The sequence below is a fragment of the Etheostoma cragini genome, chromosome 12, assembly GCF_013103735.1.
Source record: "Etheostoma cragini isolate CJK2018 chromosome 12, CSU_Ecrag_1.0, whole genome shotgun sequence".
NCBI lineage: Eukaryota > Metazoa > Chordata > Actinopteri > Perciformes > Percidae > Etheostoma > Etheostoma cragini.
Genome location: NC_048418.1, coordinates 18,396,572 through 18,417,181, shown reverse-complemented (window position 1 = coordinate 18,417,181; position 20,610 = coordinate 18,396,572). Strand labels below are relative to the sequence as shown.

General features: G+C 40.7%; 1 protein-coding gene and 1 long non-coding RNA gene across 2 annotated transcripts in view; one reads left to right on the top strand and one right to left on the bottom strand.

Moving 5' to 3' along the window:
* Window positions 1-16,393, top strand: part of LOC117953704 — a 19,142-nt gene extending 2,749 nt beyond the window's left edge. The window contains exons 2-3 of the long non-coding RNA XR_004658665.1: window positions 8,994-9,000; window positions 16,382-16,393. This is a non-coding gene — a long non-coding RNA (uncharacterized LOC117953704). The remainder of the gene's footprint in view (window positions 1-8,993; window positions 9,001-16,381) is intronic.
* The window catches only part of clstn2 (calsyntenin 2), a 175,810-nt gene that overhangs the window by 154,629 nt on the left and 571 nt on the right, over window positions 1-20,610 (bottom strand). The window lies entirely within an intron of this gene.

Below are 20,610 nucleotides of genomic sequence, written 5' to 3'. Positions count from 1 at the left end.
CTGAGTTGCCGCCATGTGATTGGCTGCTTAGAAATTAAGTGTTAACGAGCAGTTGGACAGGTGTACCTAATAAAGTGAGTGTATATTCTCACCTGGCATCATGGCGGTTTCGAAAGAAAGCGTCTGAGTCCTATTTGATGATGACTGTGTCAGTGCCTTGCAGTGGAAGATGGAAAAATATGTCTACAGTTTATTAAAGGGAAACATCCAACAAATATGAAAGTAGCCTACATTTGAGAAACGAACACAAGGAGGCTAACCTAGCTTACCTTAACAAGGTTAAGGAGCGCGACAAGCTCCCTTTCCCCGAAACAGAAGCTAACCCCGGTAACGTTACGGTCATGGATGTATGGATACGTAGGGCCAGCAGCATGACGGAGACAGCAGCAGGACAGAACATTACAGGCGTGCTCTCACCGGCGACCCGGTAGCAGGTTAGGTAATACGCAGAACACCAAAAGTGGGAGTGAACGTGGGTTAATATGTGGACGAATACTGGGATGTGTGTACAACTTTGTGAGTTGATTAACTTCAAAAAGTTCAGCGCTTTACTCAAATCAAATTTTAAAACACCTGTTGATGTCTGTCAACAGGTCAACTGTTTTTAGTCTGGGTTTCTCTCCTGGAACAAGTCAAACACATTCTGCACTCAATGCTGCCTCTTGTGTTAACTGTTTACATATCTGTGCTAATCATCATATGTACATCGTTTGTGCTAGTGCTATTGTTTAATGCAGCAAAATAATCGTGATTTGTATTTTCCCCGGAATCGTGCAGGCCTAGCCTCAACAATTGTGCATTGGTGTTTATCTAGCAGGGCCGGCATGTGTGTGTGCGTGAGAAATGTGTGGTGCAGCGAGTGAAAGATTGACAGTGATTAGCTTCAGAGTCAGTATCAACTCTAGAGTCATAGTGATAGAAACAGTGTCTCCTCTCTGCAAAAGTTGACAATCTCCTTGATTTCATGTTGTCTATGGAGAAGGACAACCAGGAAATAAGTAAGGGGAAATGCTACCAACAACGCTACCAAGCAATGTGTAGTTACAATTTTTCAAAGGTTCACGTCAGGCTACGTCGTAGTGTCCGGCATAGGGTCTATATCTCCACATACAGTGAGGAAAATAAGTATTTGAACACCCTGCTATTTTGCAAGATCTCCAACTTAGAAATCATGGAGGGGTCTGAAATTGTCATTGTAGGTGCATGTCCACTGTGACGGACATAATCTAAAAAAAGAAGAAAAAAAATCCAGAAACCACAATGTATGATTTTTAAACTATTTATTTGCATGATACAGATGAAAATAAGTATTTGAACGCCTGAGAAAATCAATGTTAATATTTGGAATAGTAGCCTTTGTTTGGAATTAAAGAGGTCAAACGTTTCCTGTAGTTATTCACCAGGTTTGCACACACTGCAGAAGGAATTTTAGCCCACTCCTCCACACAGATCTTCTCTAGATCACTCAGGTTTCTCGGCTGTTGCTGAGAAACACGGAGTTTGGGCTCCCTCCAAAGATTCTCTATTGGGTTTAGGTCTGGAGACTGGCTAAACCACGCTAGAACCTTGATAAGCTTCTTACTGAGCCACTCCTTGGTTATCCTGGCTGTGTCCTTCGGGTCATTGTCATGTTGGAAGACCCAGCCTCGACCTCTCTTCAATGCTCCAACTGAGGGAAGGAGGTTGTTCACCAAAATCTCACAATACATGGCCCCGGTCGTCCTCTCCTTAATACAGTGCAGTCGCCCTGTCCCATGTGCAGAAAAACACCCCCAAAGCATGATGCTACCACCCCCATGCTTCACCGTAGGGATGGTGTTCTTGGGATAGTACTTATCATTCTTCTTCCTCCAAACACGGTTAGTGGAATTATGACCAAAAAGTTCTATTTTTGTCACATCTGACCACATGACTTTCTTCCATGACTCCTCTGGATCATCCAAATGGTCATTGGCAAACTTAAGACGGGCCTTGACTGGTTTAAGCAGGAGAACCTTCCGTGCCATGCATGATTTTAACCATGACGTCTTAGTTTATTACCAACAGTAACCTTGGAAACGGTGGTCTCCGCTCTTTTCAGGTCATTGACCAGCTCCTCCCGTGTAGTTCTGGGTTGATTTCTCACCTTTCTTAGGATCATTGAGACCCCACGAGGTGAGATCTTGCATGGTGCCCCAGTCCGAGGGAGATTGACAGTCATGATTGACAGCCGATAGATAGGTGTTAAAATACTTATTTGCAGCTTTATCATACAAATAAATAGTTTAAAAAATCATACATTGTGATTTCTGGATTTTATTTTTTTTAGATTATGTCTCTCACAGTGGACATGCACCTACAAGGACAATTTCAGACCCCTCCAAGATTTCTAAGTGGGAGATCTTGCAAAATAGCAGGGTGTTCAAATACTAAATTTCCTCACTGTACCTACTTATGTACCCCCGACGTTGATTTAATGCAGAAGCAAAAATTGCCCTTTAGTCTTCATAACAGTATAGGGGGTAAGAGGGTTTTACTTGTAGTTATGTGTAAAGCAAATAAGATTTTAGTAAAAAAGGAAATTAAGGATTAATTTAAGCACACAAAGCATAGGCCAAAAACATAGACATACACTTACATATCAGTACTTCTGCATATTATAGAGAGAAACATACAGTACATACACATCCAAGAACACTATGTCAGGAGAAAATGGCGTTCTGCTCTGTTTGCCCCCGAGATTGTGCCAACAGTGCAACACTGCAGCAGGTAATCATATTCCAGAGGACCTAAGGGCACATAGCAGCACACTAACACGCCAACACTTTTCAGTAAAATAGACAGTCAACTAAGTGATTATAGTAGATGATGGCTTTGACAGTACCTGCCCACTTTAGGCACATGGCTTAATAGATATTGTCAACATCCATTATGTGGTTTTTTACATCCCTGTTATCTTTGGTGCTTAAAGCTCATTACTAGGATGTTCATGCACTGCATCTTCAGAAATTATTTATCAGTCAACAAAAGAGTCCAGTACTGCAACATCTTTATAGGTAAATGGTCTTTAAGGGGCACTCAATTAAGATCAGTTAACTCGTCACAAGGAGTACAACTGAGCTGAGCAAATATAGTTGTGTGTTTAAAATCATCTAAGCAATTTACTAAAACATCCGAGCACTTCCGTGTTCAAACCTGCAACTGAAATGACGTAATTGAGGGCGCCCGGATAGCTCAGTTGGTAGAGCGGGCGCCCATAAATAGTGGTCAACTTCTCGACACAGCAAGCTGGGATCCACTCCAACCCACGGCCCTGCACGTCATTCTCCCCCCCCTCATCCCTTTCATGTCTACAAATAAAGGCCTAATAATGCCCCAAAAATAATCTCTGACAGTTAACTGTGATTGTGCGTTTGCTGTATATTCAACCACTACTCAATATAAAACTATTTTAACAAACCCAGGATAGTAAGTGCTAAAATGTTACAGAAAAGCAATAGTAAAATTATAGGAAACTGAAAATGAATACAATTTGAAATTAACTAAATCAATGTGTAAAATAACTGGACAAATGTACTGTATGTAGACAAGTGGTGAGTGCATGGAATCCAACCCAATTTGTCACAGCTAGACAATTAGATGAATTTTAGCATAAACAATTGGTGGGAGATGGATAGAAATGGACTTGTTTTTGAGGCAAGCAAGTCCGTAACCCATACAAAATTCATGGAGTGACAGCAGTAAGAGAGAGTGACACTGGTTTTAGCTGTGGTGCTGGTAGACACACACAGAGGCAAATATTAATAATTTAGACTTCCTAGCACCACACTGTGCATTAGAGACTTAGTGTACAGAAAATACACGACATTAAGTGTGCGTGCGCTTGTGAGAGAAATGCAAAAAGCAGGAAGCATAGACACAAACAGTTACAAAACACTAGGGACGTATTCTTAGTCACACACACACACACACACACACACACACACACACACACACACACACACACACACACACACACACACACACACACACACACACACACACACACACACACACACACACACACACACACACACACACACACACACGGTTTTGTTCAGTCTGTTCTCAAGATATTTGTTTGCTGCTGACATTTGGACAAACAAGCACAGTGAGAGCTGTTTTAGAGGAAGCGAAAGGTGGCTGACTGGGATCAGTGAAGAGAGAAACAAAAGAGATGTAAATGATTGCGGTTAGAAATGACAGCAAATGCCACAGAAGAAGTCAGAGACACAACAAGAGTAAAGACAGAGAATCACAGTAAAAGGCTGAAATGGTGAGGTAAGGGGGTGACAGCCAAACACATGGAGACAAACTGACATTTGACATTTTAAAAGTCGTTAATGAGTCACTGAAGCTTCGTGTGACACAACAGACAGGAGAGGGGAGTAGAAATAATACTAAACACTGACAAAAGGAAGCTAAAACACACCATCCTTATGTAAATGTAAAAGCTACACATGATGTGGACCTGCAGAACAAATGTCACCCGCCACAAACCAGACATTTTCAAGAGTCAAACAGAAAAAGAGAAAGGAAAACAGATATTCAGAGGGCACATAAGAGACAATGCAGGCTGATATGACCCATTCAATCCAGGCTGACCAAGACAGATGCCCAGAAAAAGCAAAAGCGTCCACCACTAGAGCGCTCAGACCCGCCTGCTGCGACATTACCTGCCTACTACCACATAATCATGATGAATCGCTCTGGGGCTTTCCGCCGACCACCAACCGCTCACACCAAACAATGAGTGGCAATGGCAAACATCACCCTACCACGCGGCCTCTCTCCCTTTATCTTTCCTCTTGTTCTGTCATGACGCTTATCATTTTTTCATTATCCCCGCCTTTCTCTCTCTAACATCTCGTTCTCCTCTGTCCTTGGCTTTTTCTCTCTCCGCATTGTGTTCCGCCCCTACTCTTCTCGCCTGGTCTGATTCTTTTTCTCTCTTTTGTATTTTCTGATGTAGGTCTGTCTATCTTTTCTTTCAACCTCAACAGGGGCAGACAGCAAAGAAAGAAAGCTGGAGGTTAAATTCATCGAAGGACACTGGAGGTGACTTATGCCTGTATAGGACAGACAATAAAATACAATATGTACAATACAATAATAGTCAAACTGATGATATTTAAACATTCTGGGAACTGATGTCAGTCTTTTGCAATGTGCACTATATTCTTTCTGCTCTGTACATCTAGCTATACGAGACAACTCAACACTACTTCAGACATTAGTGGTTTGCCAAATTAACTGCAGTTCTAAGGGAGGAAAGACATTTATGTGAAATGTCTCGGGGCGTTTCTCAATATGTGTTCTTCTATGGACTTGTGTTCTTGTGTTCTTGTGTAACGTCATGTTTGGTGGCCAAAGTACTGACCCAATACACAAGTTCGCATTTGGCCAAGAACACTAAAAGTCCCCGGATGTGATCTCGACACACCCATTTTACCAAGGATACATCGGATGGTGACTTGTGTGAACTTGGCCGGTATCCCAGCATTCAATTCGGGTGTAAAGCGCGTATGGTTTCCGGTACACAGATTTTCACAATTTACGTCAATTAGTAAATCAATAAATTCATTTTTGGGATGTTTTAAGGCGAGAAATCAGCTGTGTAGATTTTGAATATAGGCAGTTCAACAAAAATTGATTGTGAAATAAAAAAGCCTTCGGAGTTGGAAAGCTCCACAACCCCCGGCGGGCGAGCTTGCTACGCCAGCCGGGGATGACTCTCGCGAGCCGGTCAGTCAGCTCACAGACCCCTTTGCCCCACATTTAGACAGACCCCTCTGCCCCACATTTAGACAGACCCCTCTGGCCCCACATTTAGACAGACCACTGCAGCAGCAACAATGGAAGAGGAAAGCCAGGTCCACAATTGTAAGATATTTAAAACAATTTTTACCGCTGTTGTTATAGGATATATCCCCTCCTCCTCTATCCTTCTCCTGGCTCTCCTCACTCGCAGGCTCCTTTTCTGCTTCTCGGTAAAGTATACCGACGGCAGTGACTAACTTTACCCGGTCCATCTATAATTTTAATACCTGTTTTAATGTTTCTTTTCTGATTTCAATTAAAAGTGAATCCCGAAATATGTTACAAGGTTTTCTTCTCGCCGTTGTGTCGTTATTTACACAGTTATTGGCCCGTGATACTTAATAGCACTTTAGATGAAAACGTAACAAAACAACGAGGCGGTGTGAAAGGTGATCGTCCATGCTTTATTATGAATACACACATCAAAGCTAACTATAAAGTGGCAGCACCCTCTATGCTGGGGGTGTTGCGCAATAACAGGAAGAACGCTTCGTCTCAAAACTGTCAACAGTGTTTTGTGTGCTTCTGAACTCGCGAGTAGCTACAGTCTTCCAGGTACAGCCAGCAAGTACGGTCTCCCCAAGAACACAAGTCCGTTCTTTGCTTACTTGGTATTGAGAAACGCCCATTGTGTTGCCAAAATTCCCTTATGTTGGAACCTAACTGTTTTGAAGGCACTCTCTTGTGAGACAAAGAGACAGGCCACAGACCTCACGGCCCCTCTGAGACAGAGGAGCACCACTGGACCATTGTTTCCGCTCCACTGCACTGGACAGGATGGGCCGTTAATCTCTGGCAAGAGGTTAACTCTATTCACCAGGGAAAATTGCGCTGGACAAACTGACTGTACACTGAAAAGTAAGAGGTTTTACGTAGTTCTAGACAGACTTTAGAATTAGTGTGTTTTATTAACACTTAATTGGCTAATGTTGCCGATGTTTTGCAATTAATGTAAATATGATTAATAGTGTGCTAGCTACTGCTGCACACCATGCTTATTAATCTGTTTGGCTGTGAATGTATCCGATCCAGATACTGTTACTTCCCGCTGTGGAGAAGTTTAATTACTGTACAAGCAAAGCCATAATTCAGCTTTTTGTCACTCAACTACACCGGTGATGTAAAGACGCTAAAGCACAGGCCCCGGTGGAGATGACGTGTACAATTATTGCACAGCGGACAGCTGTTCGCTCTCTCTTGTTAAACAGAACCTCAGATCCTGCGGTAACTCGGCGTTATGTAAGAATCACGAGTAAATGAAGAGAGGGATTACTTTCAACTTTGTGCGAAAAGAACAAAGAGCCTTTAAACACAGTCTCCCAACCGCCTTTTGTTTTTAAATCTTGCGTGGTTAGCCGACCACTTGCACACCTACCTTACCTAACCTCTTGAGGCTAAATCACACACACACACACACACACACACACACACACACACACACACACACACACACACACACACACACACACACACACACACACACACACACACACACACACACACACACACACACACACACACACACACACACACACACACACACACACACACACACACACACACACACACACACACACACACACACACACACACACGGCTCAGCGGTTGCTTGCCAACCAGAAGGTTGGTGGTTCGATCCCCGCCCCTGCAGTCATTGTCGAAGTGTCCTTGGGCAAGGCACTGAACCCCAAGTTGCCCCCGGTGCTGCGCATCGGAGTGTGAATGTGTGTGAATGTTTATCTGATGAGCAGGTGGCACCTTGTACGGCAGCCCCGGCCACAGTGTATGAATGTGATGTTATGGTGAATGTATCCTGTAGATGTAAAAGCGCTTTGAGCAGTTGTTAAGACTGGAAAAGCGCTATATAAATACAGCACACACACACACACACACACACACACACACACACACACACACACACACACACACACACACACACACACACACACACACACACACACACACACACACACACACACACACACACACACACACACACACAATTGGTTTTGATTGAGCAAAGATTTATTGATTGGCCATTGACAATTTGGAAGTTAAATAAATTGTACTAGACCTTAAAGAGCAGTTGTTTGTGATTATTTTGTGCATATGTTGTAATAATCTCTGCTTCAATTCACCCTTCTTCTGTTCCTTTCAGAGATCCAAAATTGAATTAATTAAGGTCTGTATTTTAAAGTGAACACCAACTAATGAGTTTCACAGTTCATCATTGGTCCCTGATTCCAGGGTGCTACCCCATTTTGATTGTCAATTTAATAGAGTTATATTCATAACTTTATTAATATTGATAAAACATCTTTGACAATTTGCCAATAATCGAATCTGTACCCTACCAATACCCACACGTAACATTTGTCTACATCATCACTCAGCATAAGAAATATGGGTGGCGAGGTCTCTACAGGGGTAAATGTGATCTATGTGGAGTATTAGACTCCCATAGTGTCATAAATAACAAGACCTGGGGCATTTTCTAAATTAAATACTAAGCCAAGCCACATTACTCTCAGAGGTTTGTTTTAATCTACCACAGAGATCAGGGTGAAAACATTGCTTATCATAACTTTTTCCTAAAATCAATATATGACAACAGGGATAAATTACATATTCTGCAGTAACAAAAAAGGGTAGCAACACCGCTTAAAATTTTTCCAAATCATACCATGGCTGCAAAATTGTCATAAATGAATGAAAAAAAATGATACTAGTTGGCAGAATGCCTCTAAGAGCTGATAAAGTGTGAGATGGTGAATTTATGTTACAACTTCCCAAGCAATTACCAGTGTTTCCCCTTCACTTTGCTCCCCTCGGCATCTGTCTAAATAAAGAAATGATGCTTGAAAGGCAAACCGCATCTTAAGATGTAAACAGTGAAGCTCTTTAATATTGTATAACATCTCAGCCGGCTTTGTAAGTACCAATCTGAGCAATCTTACAATATCAGTCGTCCAAGTGGGTAGAAAGTGGGAAGAGAGACAAAGGTCAGGGGGTTAACAAGAGGACTTAGCTGGCTGATCTGTCTCATCCCCAAGCATCTGTCAGATCCTTTGTGGAGCTGACATCTTGGACCACTCCACTCACAGCTGATCCCTATTACTGGGGAGGACAGCAGCCTTATTACAGAGGCTGAGGAGCTGCTAAGTGAGTGAGAGTGTGTGTTGGAATCCTAAACTCCGGTGGATTTCTGAGGACTATTGGTAACTGCTCCTCAGATCTCTGCAGGGTAAATCCAGACAGACAGCTAGACACACCCCGTTTCTCAATGTCAAGGATCCTTCCTTGGTAGGACTAGTCCTTCCAAGGAAGGATCCTTCAGGAGCAGGTCAGAGTCCTCCTTAGCATTTGGAGAACATGTACAATGGAACAGGCTCTCAAGTGCACGTCATTGCGGGCTGGCGTCATTTAATTTTTTTGCCGCATTTCAAAACGCTGGATGAAATGGTTGTGGAAGTGTTAACTGTGCTGCTAAATTATGCTGTTGGGATGTAGAAGATGAATTAGCAGTTGATTCTTAATGTCCCGGAAGGATTCTCCAAAGCCAGGAGGAGGACGAAACGTCATCAACGTCCGTCGAAGGACCGTTCCAATGTCGAGCATCCTCCGAATTCCTCCAAGGACTGAGTCCTTCATTCAGAAAATTTCCCATAGACAGAGAAGGATGCATAAGTGTATCCTTCGCGATCCCAAATCAACCACAATCCTTTGCGGGCCTTTGGCGGCTCGTTTAAAAAATAAATAATAGCAGACCTGAGCGGTAGATTTGAGCGGCATCGCTGACGGTGAAATGATAATTTAAATGTAAGTGTCTTTAGTGTGTGGCGTACATTTGTTATCACCGTTAATATTTTACATCAATGTCAAGCTTAACGCTTTAAAGCTTGTGCAAATTGCTATAATAATTAGGTAGATACACCCCGAGCTAACGTTTGCTAACTGAACCCGTCAGTTAACATTCAGCTGTTAGATAGCTAGGTTGCTGTCTTTGTAAAGTTTAATGTACGGTGGCATGTTCATCTCTTTATATGCCGTTACCGTATATGCGTAACGTTAGCATATGCTTAAAGTTAGCAGAGATTAGCAGAGAATTCGGAGGATGCTCAACATTGGAACGGCCCTTCGACGGACGTTGACGTGGCATCCTCCAAATTCTGGCTTTGGAGGATCCTTCCTTGACATTGGGAAACACCCTATCTGTCCAATCGGAGTTTTCTCTTCTACAACTTAAAACAACTTTTTAACGTACACATGTTCCACCAAAACAAGTTCCTTCCCAAGGCTGTTTTGCAGCGGCACCACATTGCCCATGACGGTTGGGACTGGTTTAAAGAAATGCCAATAAAGCAGAGCACGTTTTTCTCTCATCCCGGAATGCTGTGTGAACTAGCCACAACCCTGCTACGCTGCATTGTGGAGGAAGGCCTGGCAATGGGAGAATAGTACAAAGGCAATGGGGGGGAAAGGGCAGCTGTTGGAGGGAAGGTATGAAGGAGTAGGGCAGAGAAATAACACACACACTAATGTCCAATAAAGTCAAACAGCCATTACATCCTTAAATTGCAAGCCTGAAGCTGCCATAGCTGCTAAAAGGAGCACTTTCCTTTCTGATGACAACTCAGAACCATTTTCTGCTCAATTACTTTAGATAAAGTATAATGGCTGAGCGGTCACACGGGGAGAGAGGAGAGAGGATTGATGATGTGTTTAAATGCTTATACATCCCAAACCAATACATCATCAGTGTGATCAGTGCTCTTATTCGCTCCTGTAAACTTACATTCTGGTTATTTATTTAATTTGTGACTCTATTCCTCCTCCCTGCCAAAAGGACTGCCTCTGGCGCTCTGACTTTCCTTTACAAAAACACTTTTCTCTCACTAAATATCGTTCTACCGTGGCATGTCATAAAGGGGAATGATAGGTTCAAAACACCACTAATCCAAGCTTTAATGGTGAACGTTTTACGGATATTTGACACAATGTAACAGGCTCATAAATTACCAATTATTGATTTAATGTGCTCCAGCTCGACCCATCGCTTTATAAACGTACAACATATTTCAGTAGAAGTCGATGTTGCCAGTGTATCACATAAATAATAAAAATAAAAAAATTAAAGCTGTAAAATTTGTACTGCCTGTAGATTTACCCATCCAATAATCTGCAAAAAACTCGACAATAGTGTTCTGGTGAAAAATAATTATTTATTCTTGAGGATATTAGGAGTATGCTGGGGCGACCTCTAGCTCACCCAGTAAGAGCATGCGCCCCATGTAGGCTGAGGCCTTTGCAGCGGGGCGGTTTTGAATCCAACCCGGCAGCCCTTTGCTGCGTGTTGTCCCCCCATCTCTCTTTCTCCCCCTTTCATGCCTATCAACTCTACTAAAGCGAAAAAGCCCCAAAAAAATAATCTATAAAAAAAAAAAAAAAAAAAACTTTCCTGTCAACCAGCTGTCACCCTGAAATAAAGGGAAAAGCGTCCCCCCCAAAAAAAATAAAATTAATAAAAAAGGAGGTGTATATGCTGCCAGAACAAGGAGGCAGACTGTTTAACACCAATCTGTTGTACCAGTATGTCTTTTCAACTCCCTACATTACAGATATTGTTCACAACACAGAAGTTGACAATAACTACAGTGAAAAAGTGCCACAGACATATGGGGGTGAGCATCCGCTCACAAAGCCTAGGCATTTTTCTAAAATAATAAAAAATAATAAAAAACAGTTCAGTTGTGGGTTAAGTCTGATAGGTAGACTGAAGAGGACGTTCTTGCTTCTTCTTTTAAGGAATTTTGTTTGGAGGAGCGCCATGACTGCCTCCGTCTCGTCAGAACAGTCAGGACGGAGAGATGGGAGGGAGGATTGTTAGGATTTATAGTCCTGCGTTTACTTTTAGGTTAGAGAAAACTATACACAAACTGATGCAATTTATTCTGGTGCCCATTTACTACATCCACCCTCGACAGAAACCAAAGCCAAATATCTGAAGCAGAAATTTACAAAAAAATTAAAATGTTCAGAAAAAAGAAATATATAGGAGAGTGTGTGCCTCCATACAATCATCCAACACAGCACACCAACATCTCATATAAGCACCAACAAGTTCAGTCATCACAAAGAATCACCTTTGAGCCATGTGAAGCATTACAAGACATGACTGTCAGTGTATGACCACACACACACACACACACACACACACACACACACACACACACACACACACACACACACACACACACACACACACACACACACACACACACACACACACACACACACACACACACACACACACACACACACACACACACACACACACACACACACACACACACACACACACACACACTTTCCTTGTCACCTTGTAGGAGGAAATATGACCTTAGAAAATGCTATTGTCATAGAGCAGTGTAAGTATGTATCTGTTCATTTGGTACATTAAAAACGCACAAAGGCCTAGTCAAACTCTCACTGATAAAAAGGGATGATTGTTTCATTTTCTGTGTGTGATGACAAATGTCAATCGATTTACAATAATGAGCTTGAAAAACCTGGGTAAGCACCATTATCAGAGTGTGCAAAAACAATGCTGAAATTGCATAAAGATTAATAGGATTTTTTGCTGACAGGGAACAGAGTTGTAATAACGAAAGCTGTAGACCATGAATAAAATAAACAGAAAATATCATTACACCAGTGTAGATAAAAATTAAAACTCATCTGTTGTGACATGGACTTGATGGGAAATGCTGCTATGCTGACACAAGAGTTGCGGGTGATGAAGTACTGTTCATTCCTTTAGGACAAACAGAGAGAGAGAAAAAGGTACAGAGAGAAAAAAAGACAAAGAAGTAGAAAGCAGCGAGGTTGTGTATCTGTGCTCAGCAGTCATGTTGAAAGGTCGGATGAGTATATAGTAAGAACGTGCAGACGAGGGGGACCAAATGACTCCGAGGGCAACAACACACTTCATATCAAACTGCAATTGGAAAGAACCCAAGGAAAAGCTGGGCAGGAAATTTAAATCCCAAGTTGAGGCTCCGTTCCGACATATTCAAATGTATAGATCAGGGAAACCTGCAGTAGGGGACTCACAATGCCACTACTTGTTTCACAGTAATACTGTGTGAATGGCTTCATAAACCATCAGCTCATCTTTCATGTGGACACACCCAATTATACTTTGAAATGATATTCTTTATTACCATAGCCTGTACATACCTGTAGTAATAGACACTCATTTAGACACCCATCTATATGTTTATTTATCACGTCATACCTTGCACTCCGCATATATTGTGGCATATGTTATTTAATCACTGCTTAGAGCACTTCTGGATGGACACTAACTACATTTCGTTGCTATGTACTCATGGCATGTGCAATGACAATAAAGTTGAATCTAAATCTAAAAATAAACAACTGTGTAACGCAAATGACGTCATTAATTCTCTGGTTTGGATCTGCTTAGTACTATGTAGATAAATAATCATGATTTCAGCAGTCTAGTATACACTCACTGGCCAATTCACTAGGTACACTCGTACGATCTATTGTGACCCTATTGCGACTCTGCCGTAGAACCTGCCTTCACAAATATGATAATGCTAAGTTTGGATTGACACTGTCAGAGATATTAATATAATTACATGTTTAATATTAAGGATGCATATGAGGAAAAGGTGTAATATGCAATACTGTTGTTGAATATCACAATAACGAGATTACTTGCAATAAATAAACAGATACTAAAGTGGGGTCCTCAGTTCTGCTGCTTTCAGTATTCTGCTAAGATATAATACATTTCTTGTTGAATTTAAAACAAATGAAAGCAAATCATTTGCAACATTATTTTATTGAACAAATTTGAATTGAAAAAAAGAAATGACAGATACATTTAAATGTACAGTTTTCTTTTAACTAACACAAAAATTCTCGGAGTGTCTTTCGCGATATGTCGCGGTCCTTCGCTGTGGTCTTTATTGCACCAGTTGATATAACAATGACACTAAAAAAACATTATATTGTGCAGTCCTAGTTATTACTGTAGTAGAGGTTGTAGATTGCAGTGAGGTTTAACTAGAGTGCTTTATATTGAGGTATTCCTATATTTTTAGAAACACCTTTCAATATAACGCACTCTAGTACATGCCCAGCACCCACAACAACCTCAAGAATAAACATAAATTAGAATTATTAGCTTTCTGATATTGTCCACAAAAATGAACAAGTTGAATCTTTGTACAAGTGTACCTAATGAAGTGACCAGTAAGTGTACATAGTTTATAAATGAAGAGGACACTTGTTTAAAGACACGACAACAGCAGTGTTCCAACTGTGTTAAGGTCTGCTCAGAATTCTGCATCAGCGAAAAGTAATAAACTCTAGAAACTGATTTTTTTATTTAAAGTGGTCATATTATGCTTATGGCTTTATCCCTTTCCTACGTGTTATACATCTTTTTTGTGCATGTTATAGGTTTACAAAGTCCCCCCCCCCCTTTAAATGGGTCATTTAAAGGGTGTATTTTGTCCCTTTAAATGACCCAGATATTTAGAAAGAACAGAAAAATAAACCAGTTTCTCTTATTCCCACTGGGGAGTTTTAATTAGACAACAAACCTCTTCACACAAAAAAATTTCAAAAGATATATTGCCCATTTCTCATTATTAATTTCTTAAAAACTTTTTTCACTTAAGTTTGGAGTCATTAAGTATGTATGTCAGATACAGGTTTTTGCACCTGACGAGACTTTAATAAATCAAAATGTTTTGGTTGCTATTCTATCAAGAGATATTCAAATAAGGAAATTAGGAAAGAATTAATTACAATTTCTGGACCGATTGTTCTGACAGGAAGATATATACAAGTATATGTTCTGTTTTCAAACTAATCTGCTTTTAATTTGCCTGTAACAAATTTTAATCTATTTTCATGCATTATAACAACACATTATAAATGTCATCTAAGCTCAAGAGGTATGAAGCACCTAATTAGCAGATATCTCAGGCAGGCCTATTGGTACATGACAAGTTGCTAAGATGGATTTTGAACCAATCCATTAAGAGACAATATGCCAATGGGATTCACGCACAAACAGATTTGGACGTAGCAGTGTCATCTCAAAACAGTTACACTTCATAACTACATTACGTAAATGATTTATAAATGCAACAATAGAAGAGACTGAGTAAGGGACAGAGAGCAGATGAGGAAGAGATGAAAAGAGGAGACATGAAGGGCAATGGCAGAGGTGTGGATATTCAATCTAAAGAGATGTGACGCTCAATACTGGCAGATTTACAAAGGAAGGAGAAGATACAAATATGGAATTGATCTGAAAGGAGAAAAAGGGACATTTGCATTGACACACACAACTCTAAACCCCCACATCTAGTGTGCTGCTGCAAGGAGGGCAGAGGAAACAACAGGCAAAGTCAGTGAAAGGTGTGGTGGTAGAGAGTTATATAGGAAGAAACAGGAAAATGGAGAGAAACAGAGATAACACTTCTCATGGCTTTTGAAAATTAAAACCTTTCTTCTTGATGACATGCTTTCCATTTTCCCTCCCTGCTGCGATTCCTTTCTTCCTGAGCAGCTATTGTGGCTTCAGGTGCATGATTGTGTGTGAGATTGAAGGTGTGAGCAAAACTACACAGAGTTCTTCACACACACACACACACACACACACACACACACACACACACACACACACACACACACACACACACACACACACACACACACACACACACACACACACACACACACACACACACACACACACACACACACACACACACACACACACACACACACACACACACACACACACACACACACTTTTGTTCAGTCTGCTCACAAGATATTTGTTTGTTGCGATTTGTTTTTCAGTCAGACACAGAGGTGCTGCTTTGTAGAAAACTTAAAAGACTTGCCTTTGGCATGACTTTCCATAGCACCTTTGATGTTACACTATGTAGTTTCACTTTGTATCCTACCTCCCCAATATTCACGCAAACCTGTGGTTGTAAAAAATCTCCAAAATCAAATTTCATGATAGAAATTACATGGTTCTTTCATGATTGCTACTGTGAGGATATCAGAAGCAAAAAAATCTAAAATAAAGTTATTTCAAAGCTTATAGCGAGGCTTTGGACTGACTATACAAGAAACCCACACAGGACAACTTGAAAGGGAGATGAAGGCGATGACTCAATCAGCGTGAGTGAGTGTGTGTCTTGTATTTTACTGGAAATAAACACCCAACAATATTAACACATTTTATTAGGTGTGCTAATACACAGCAGGCTAATAAGTTTGTATTGAAATTATAATTAAAACAGTGCACAGTGGTGCATGTCTTTATAACTTCAGGCTTTATCATGAGTCACAACAGACCACGGTCTATTGTTTAATAAAGGATTGCTAGGCCTGTGTGCATAGAGACCATAGATGACACTTCAATGACACCAGCTCATGGGAAAAGCAAAAGCACAGCCAGTGTCTCAGTTCAGTCTTTAAGTTGCTGCAGAACATTGCTCTATTCAGCTGATGTCTGACTGAGGACAAGCCATTTTAAAAATTGGAAGTTTTACATGTTTATCTGAAGTAGAGATGTTCCGATACCGATGCTGCCTAAAACGCTGGTATCGGTACTGGAGTTTATGCACCGATCCAAAACCATGTAATAAAGCCCTGAAGAAAATCTACGTTAAAGTAGTTTATTTAAGTTCTTTTTCCACTATAACTGACTGTCAAACTGGATAATAGAATAAAGTTCTGTGGCGTTCATTGTTTGTGTTTGTTCATGTGGTACAAAGAGTTTAACCTGAGCCAGACAAAGATAGAAATCATATCCTATCCATACAGGGATAGCAGCATACAGTTGTTAAACTAAAATAAAATATATGACAGACAGGTATCGGATCAGTAATCGGTATTGGCCGATACGCAAGTTCAGGTATCGGGAAGAAAAAAAAAAATGGTATCGGACCAACTCTAATCGGAAGACTAAGAATCTCACAAGAGAAATATTCTACGGGCCTGTATGTGGAGGTTTACTCCTAGACTAAAAAATGCAAAAAAAAGAAAAAATCTTTAACAAATAAATAAATCCAAAAATACAAAAACTCTATTAAAGTTCAGGGGCATTCAACCAGCGCTTTATTTGCTCTTGGATCTGCTCTTGCTGCCAACACCAAAGGTATGTTTCTGTTTTGTCAGTGAAAGCAAAAAGCTAACTTCCAAACAGAAGAATCGTTGGGCCTTATGGGGACAACTGTATTTGATTTGATGAAGAAAACAATAAATGATCATGGATGACCCCACTAATATATATAGTAATAAAAGAAATCAATAGAGACCACTGATTTATTATCACAATCTATTTGCCCTAACTTGTTTCATATTTCCTTCCACAAAACCAAAGGCTAAGAATATTTGATAAAATAAGCCTTTTTGTCATTGAATTAAAAAGCACTACCTGGGTCCTGTTCTTCAAATATGGCTGAACTAATTCATCAGGCTGCACACTCAAACTGAGTAAATACAGACAACACAGTGAACAATTGATCAGTAACAACCTTGTATATCCTGCAAAAAAAAAGAAAAAAGAAAAATCTTTATATGAATGACTGGCTTGGACTGAATTGCCAGACTAGAATAGACCAGGTGCAGCTTGGGCCAATCAGTTGTCAAGGCCAAATAATATTCATAAATCAGTTCAACAATTCTAATTCGTGCCCCTTCCTTAGTCCATGTATCCAATCTACTCATGTTGTAAAGTCGAGGCTTAGGAAAGTTGGTATCTAATTATTTATATTCCATGCTCTGTATTTCTAATTCTCTTAATGTCTCATACATCAGTGTTCCTAAAGCATATAGAAGAAAATGATTAACAAATTCACAGATTATCAAATTAACGAGGGAAATGGTGACATTATTAGAGAATCCACATGCCCAGCATGTTTTTTGCCTCTTTCTGCTCTCTCTTCTCCCCAATACTGGTTCTCCTCTCTCACTCTGTCGCTCTCCTCTACAGCAACAACTCAGTCATATACGGACAACCTGCCACCTGCCTGGCAAAATGTGTGTCTTTACAAGAAGAAGAAAAAAATAAAGAAGTGTTTACTCAGATAGTTTTAAAGTACAGGAGTGTCTGAGTGTGTGTGTGTGTGTGTCCATGCACCAGTGAGACAACAGGGCAGTGTGTTTGAGAGTGTCTCTCAAAAGTCAGCACTAAATTCAATGTTTATCCACCACACATTTAGCACTGCTGCTCAGAAAGCCCCACCGGGGCCATTGGACCAGCTGGTGTGATACTGGCGTACACACAACCCTACGCACAAACACCTCTCACACACACCCACAACAAACACTCATCACCACACATATATCATCCTCTGGCAGTGGCCCTTCCATTTCACTCCTCTCCTCCACCTTACGCCTCATCAGACATATTATAATTAGCCGTGCTGAGTAATTAACATCCAAATTAGGACATTCATTTGCATATCTGCCCTCATTTGTATATACTTCCAGTAGCACACAGACCTGACATTCCTCAAAGGGTACTCCGTCTTTTTCAACCGAATTGCCTGCCATCACACAACTCATACACACACCTTTTCTACATGTAGCAAACATGTATTTATTCTCCTTTGAGAGTGATTAGAGAACAAAAATTGGGGATAGTTAAGAGAGAATGTTTGAGGTAGAAGGAGGTTAAGAAAAGGTACAAAAGGAGTACAGAAAGAGAAAATCAGGCCAGGCTAAGAAAGGGAGAGAATATAAATGTGACCGAGGAGGGTGTCGGTAATAGAGGTACCTGCTGGAGTGAGAATGTGACACACTCCAGATGAGAAGAGGCAAAGTAAGACAGAAAGAAGACTGCCTCACCATTTATACAACTCACTTAAGCCCATAAAACTTTGGAATTGAATCCAGGGAGGTGGAGAGAGAAAGAGAAGCAGCTCTGGAAATCCGAATGAAGGTTGCTGAAGCTTGGAAAAAGAAGTGAGGAGCATGATCTTTCTCTCTCACTCTCAAAGCAACAAAGAGTGAGAGTCAAAGCAAGAGAGAGGGAGAAACAGAATGGGCATGAATAACAGGAAGGAGGAATAGAGCGACAGGACGGTGAGAGCAGTTCCCGCCAGACATTGTTTCACCACTCATTGCACAGAAGAAGAAAACCTGAGTTATGCTTCTGCGTTCCACATCGCTTTCACGATTTATGTTACGCCAAGGATAATGTAGCAAGACAGCTCTGTTGAAAAGACACCCATAAATCTGATCTTGTTTTCATTTCTTTTCTCCCTCTCTCATTCCCCTCAAATCCTCTCAGACTGTGTTCTCTGGCATTCATCTGGTCTATTTCCTGACTTCTTATGTAAAGGTATTCAGCAGCAAGCCTTTGTCTCATGTATATACTGTATTCTGCTGAGCTGGTCACACACACACACACACACACACACACACACACACACACACACACACACACACACACACACACACACACACACACACACTCTCTTAACAATACAAAGGCTTATCAAATAATTTATTTACAGAATCAAAGCCAATTCAGCCATTTCATAAAATGTTTGGAAACATATTTGGCTTCCAGAACAGATAGCATAGCCAATGTCAAATGTGAATATGCCAACCAAAGCGGAGTTAATGCACCACATTCACCTTCAAAATTGAATGAGTCATTGAAGTCTCTACAGAAAACAGGCTCTTTATTTTTTTTTAAACTTAATCTAAACCTAGTTAACCTTCTCTCTGGCTCACAGCCATGGAGGTCTTCCATAAACATGGAAAAAAATGATAGTTTGGTTGAGCGCAGACAGCCAGTCAGCCCAGCGCTCTCACTCCAGAGACCCAATTAATACCAGTGTAAACCGCCGCTGCCCTTGATAGACAACGCAAGTCGACACCGTGTGTGTATAAGAGAGAGAGAGAGAGAGAGAGAGAAAATCAAAGCGTGAGGATGTGACTGAATACAACGCCCTGACTGCTCTGCCTCCCCGGAGCACAAATCGATTATCATATTTCATCCTCAGATCACTTGCAAACCAGCCAATCATGGCCCAACATAACCCGTAATATTATGACATGTAATTCTATGCGAAGAAGGGTTATCCAGCCACCTTTAAGACATTACATTATCAAGATATGAGCGGATATGACAACAGTTCATGACTGCTAAATTATTCATGTCATTAACAAATAGATTAATTCATTAAGATACTGGATCCTCACTATAATAAGAACTTTAAAAACCACAAAATCTACAAATGCTATGCGAAGAAGAGTTATCCATCTGCCTTTAGGTGTGACAAAAATACTTATAATGTGAATTCCTATAGTACGTAAAACAAGGGAAACTGTGGTAACTTAGCCTGTGTCTATCATCCGGGCTAAAACAATTAGTCAACATTTGATGATGAAATAGCTTAACAGTTTGGGTCAATCTAACATTTTTAAAGTTCCTCGTTTAACAGTATTGGACGTTATTTGTTGACTTTCTTTCTTCCCCTGCTCCCAACATATCAGACCAGGCTACCTAACGTTACAACAAAGCTGCAACTAAGCAACCAAAAACTCAACACCTGTCCCGCTAATTGCCCTGCCCGCCATTACGTGAAGTAACTAACCTAGTAGGCTACAAAGACTAATAGTGTGTTCCAAATCGCGCACTTCTGTACTAAATACTAACTTTTTGAGTACACTTCGTTCACATTGTTCGAA